This window comes from Pipistrellus kuhlii, unplaced genomic scaffold (assembly GCF_014108245.1).
Source record: "Pipistrellus kuhlii isolate mPipKuh1 unplaced genomic scaffold, mPipKuh1.p scaffold_m20_p_2, whole genome shotgun sequence".
Lineage (NCBI taxonomy): Eukaryota > Metazoa > Chordata > Mammalia > Chiroptera > Vespertilionidae > Pipistrellus > Pipistrellus kuhlii.
This window is the reverse complement of record NW_023425515.1, coordinates 173,684,172-173,688,344: the sequence shown is the minus strand read 5'-3', so window position 1 is coordinate 173,688,344 and position 4,173 is coordinate 173,684,172.

Here is a 4,173-nt window from a genome sequence, read left to right as displayed (position 1 = left end):
GCTTTTTATTATCACCGTCCATTGGCAATTTTAAACAATGTCAGTCAAAAAATATTTCTCCCTGAAAAAAATATTTTATTGGTCTAAGTTCTAAATTGCTGCTACACATACCGTTGAGTTTTAGTAAAGAAGTTTCAAATTAGCATAAATTTATTGTTTACCTTTTAAAATAAACATTATGGCCTTGGCCGGTTTAGCTCAGTGGATAGAGTATCAGCCTGCAGACTGAAGGGTCCCAGGTTAGATTCCAGTCAAGGGCACATGCCCGGGTTGCAGGCTTGATCCCTAGTAGGGGGGCATGCAGGAGGCAGCCAATTGATGGTTCGCTCTCATTATTGATGTTTCTTTCTCTCTCTCCCTCTCTGAAATCAATAAAAATATATTTAAAATAAATAAAAATAAACATTATGTTCCATAATGGAAGTTAATAAGGAGAAATCTCACTTAGCCCCTTCTTCACACGTTCATTTTGAAAGTAATTTCTTGCCCTGGTTGGTTTGACTCAGTGGTTAGAGAGTTGGCCCATGGACCAAAGGGTCTCAGGTCGCATATACCTGTGTTGCAGGTTCAATCCCCAGCACTTGACTGGGGTGTGCAGGAGGCAACAAATCTCTCATATCTCTCTTTCTCTCTCTCTTTCCCCTACTCTCTTTTTAAAAATGGAAAAATAGCCGAAACTGGTTTGGCTCGATGGATAGAGCATCGGCTTGGGGACTGAAAGGTCCAGGGTTCGATTCCGGTCAAGGGCATGTACCTTGGTTGTGGGCATATCCCCAGTAGGAGGTGTGCAAGAGGCAGCTGATTGATGACTCTCTCTCATCGATGTTTCTAACTATCTCTCTCCCTTCCTCTCTGTACAAAATCAATAAAATATATTTTTTTAAAAATGGAAAAATATTCTCAGGTGAGGATTAAACAAAAAGAAAAAAAAGTAGTTTCTTAATAGTTTGGAATCACTCCCGCTTGCTCTGGTGTCTCTAACTCTATGACACTACATATTCTTGAGTTTAAACAGTAGTTTCAGAATAAACAACAATAACACAATGACTGCAAAGGCTAAGAAACAGCTTAAATTACTTCAACACTATCATTCTATGTGATAACTTGTGCTAATTTAAAGCTTACAAAACTTAATAACCAAAATTTGGGTTTAAAATTTAAAACAGTGGGAACTTCTCTAACTGGTTTGGCTCAGTGGATAGAGCGTTGGCCTGTGGACTGAAGGGTCCCAGGTTTGATTCCGATCAAGGGCATGTACCTGGGTTGCAGGCACATCCCCAGTGGGAGGTGTGCAGGAGGCAGCTGATTAATGATTCTCTCTCATCAATGTTTCTAACGCTCTATCCCTCTCCCTTACTCTGTGTAAAATATCAATAAAATATTTAAAAAAAAAAAACAGTGGGAACTGTAAAGTGTAATTTTTGTTTAGAATGTGCAAATTTAATTTAAAATGTAACATTTTTTCAAAATATAAATATCTTTAAAAGTAAAGGTTATCTTTTTATTTCATCATTTTTTATTGTGGTAAAAAGATACATAACAGCCAAAACGGGTTTGGCTCAGTGGTAGAGCGTCGGTCTGCAGACTGAAAGGTCCCTGGTTCGATTCCGGTCAGCGGCATGTACATGGTTGCGGCCACATCGCCTGTAGGGGGTGTGTAAGAGGCAGCTGGTCGATGTTTCTCTCTCATCTATGTTTCTAGCTCTCTATCTCTCTCCCTTCCTCTCCGTAAAAATCAATAAAATATATAAAGAGACCAATCTTAAGTCTTTCCTTAAAAAAAAATAAAAATAAAATAAATACATAAATAAATAAATAAAAGATACATTGCATAAAGTTTACCATTTAAACCATTTTAAAGTGTACAGGTCTATGGCATTATTCAAATTGTGGTGCAACCATCATCACCATTAATCTCTAGAACTTTACTATCTTCCCAAATGGAAATTTAGTCTTTATTGAACACTAACTTACTATCACCAACTCCTCACCCAGACCCTGGCAACCGCCATTCTATTTTGTGTCTCTATGAATTTGAGTACCTAGGTACCTCATATAAGTGGAATGTATAATATTTGTCCTTTTGTGATTGTCTTCAAGGATTTTTTTTTTTCTTCAAGGATTATACATGAGGTGAGGGGCCAGACTTCCATCCCTTCTTAAGGCTGAATAATCTTCCACTGTTTGTAAATACCACGTTCTGTTTATCCATTCATCTGTCAGTGGACATTTAGGTTGGTTCCACCTTGACTACTGTGACTAATGCTGCTATGAACATGAGTGTACAGATATCTGTTCAAGTTCCTGTTTTCAGTTCTTTTGGGTAAATAGCCAGAAGTGAATTGCTGGATTATATGATCATCCTGTTTAGTTTTTTTAGGAATTGCCATACTATACTGTTTTCCAAAGTGCTATACCGTTTACATTCCCAACAGCAGTGCAAAAGAATTCCAATTTTTCCACATCTTCTCCAACACTTTTTTTCCCCTAGTAGCCATCCTAATGGGTATAAAGTGGTATCTTATTGTAATTTTGGTTTACATTTCCCTAATGATTAATGATGTTGAGCATATTTTTATTTGCTTATGGGCCATTTGTATATCTTCTTTGGAGAAATATCTATTCAAGTCTTTTGCCTATTTATTAATGGGTTAGTGAGTTTTAAGGGTTCTTTATCCAGTCTAGACATAAATCACATTAGATATTTGATTTACAAATATTTTCTCCCATTCTATTGGTTGTTTTTTTCACTCTGTTAATAGTGTGTGATGCACAAAAGTTTTTAACTTCAATGAAATCTAATTTACCTACCTATTTTTTCTTTTGTTGCTTGTGCTTTTGGTGTCATAGCCAAGAAATGATTGCCAAATCCAATGAAACTTTCCCTCTATGTTTTCTTCTAAGAGTTTATAGTTTTAGCTTTTCTGTTTAGGTCGTTGATCCATTTTGAGTTAATTTTTGTATAGAATTCATTTTTAAAAAATATATATTTTATTGATTTTTTACAGAGAGGAAGGGAAAGGGATAGAGCTAGAAACATCAATGAAAGAGAAACATTGACCAGCTGTCTCCTGCACACCCCCTACTGGGGATGTGTCCACAACCAATGTATATGCCCTTGACTGGAATTGAACTTCGGACCTTTCAGTCCGCAGACCAACGCTCTATCCACTGAGCCAAACCGGTTTCGGCATGGCAATTCATTTTTAAAAAATATATTTTATTGATTTTTTACAGAGAGGAAGGGAGAGGGAGAGTTTGAAATATTGATGAGAGAGAAACATCAATCAGCTGTGTCCTGCACACCCCCTACTGGGGATGTGCCCGCCACCAAGGTACATGCCCTTGACCAGAATCAAACCTGGGACTCTTGAGTCCACAGGCTGACATTCTATCCACTGAGCCAAGCCAGCTAGGGCAGCAATTCATTTTTAAAAATTAAAATACTAATCATTTCAGAGAAAATTTATCCAAGAGCAAGATTCAGGCCCTGAGCCACCAGGTTGCAGCCTTGGCTTTGGATTCTAGTATTCCTCACAGTGAGGTTGATCTCATCCATTTCTGGGGCTTAAGCTACTGTTTAGGTACAAGACTGAATGGTGGGCTTTAGGAGTTTGGAATCTGGAGCTGGGCAGCTAGGGCTCAAATCCTTGCTCTGAAATGAAGGCACCTCGTTTGGTTGTTGTGAGGAATCAATAAGTTAATGCACGTGAAGAACTTGGAAAAGTGCCGCACACTTAGTAAGTGCTCAGTTACAGTCAGGCAGCACGTTTATTGTTATCTTTAAGTTGATAGTGCCAAATAAGAATCTGGCCCAGACCTCTTTCCTGAGCCTGTGTATCTAACTGTCTACTTGACATCTTGCAAGCATCACCAGTTCATCATATCCAAACTGGACTCAGAAATTCCATCACCAAAAATATCAGGATCCACCAGTCTCCCAAGCAAGATAAATCCCTGGGAAGTCACTCCTCACACTACCTCACCTCTGAAATATCTTTGACTTGCCCGGTCGCTGTGGCTCAGTGGTTGAGTGTTGACTCATGAACCAGAAGGCTGTGATTAGATTCCCAGGCAGGGCCTGGTTTGCGGGCTCTAACTCCAGTGGGGTGCATGCAGAAGGCAGCTGACCTGTGATTCTCTCTCATCATTGATGTTTCTATCTCTCTCTCC